Consider the following 550-nt stretch of genomic DNA (forward strand, 5'->3'; position numbering starts at 1 on the left):
CGCCCGGGCTCTGCCCGCTGGCCCCTTCCAGACGCGCAGGCCTCCAGAGCCCGGGCGGGTGACCGGGCACCGCCCAGTGCCCCCGCTCAGTCCCGGGAAAGCGCGGGGGCCCTGGGGTCCAGCCGGCTAGGCGGGCTGCCTGGCCCAGCACGGTGGAGCCCGGCTCCCCGGAGGGGCCGCTCAGGCCATGGTCGGAAAGCCCGCCAGGCGCGTCCTGGAGACGCTGGTCAGTGCGGACGGACTCATCTGTCCCGTGGCCAGCTGCCCGGGAAAAGGGACGCATGGGAACGGGTGGGCAGCGGCGGGCGGCCGGGGAACGCGGGAGAGAAGAGGAGGCTGCAGGCCGGTCCCAGGGCCGCGCGCCGCAGGGCTGCAGCCACAGGAGCACCGGCCCTGTCCTGACATCAGGCTCGGGGGCCGGCAGGACCAGGGAGGCCTCCCGGGGCAGGCAGACACGACCAGCCCGGGGTGCAGTCAGTGGGCAGTCTGACCTTGGGCAGAGTCGGTGGGTCTCTGGGTGAAAGGGGGCGTGGGGGCGAGGCCGGCGGGG

The sequence above is a fragment of the Condylura cristata genome, unplaced genomic scaffold (assembly GCF_000260355.1).
Source record: "Condylura cristata isolate star-nosed mole 26May11 unplaced genomic scaffold, ConCri1.0 scaffold00001, whole genome shotgun sequence".
Lineage (NCBI taxonomy): Eukaryota > Metazoa > Chordata > Mammalia > Eulipotyphla > Talpidae > Condylura > Condylura cristata.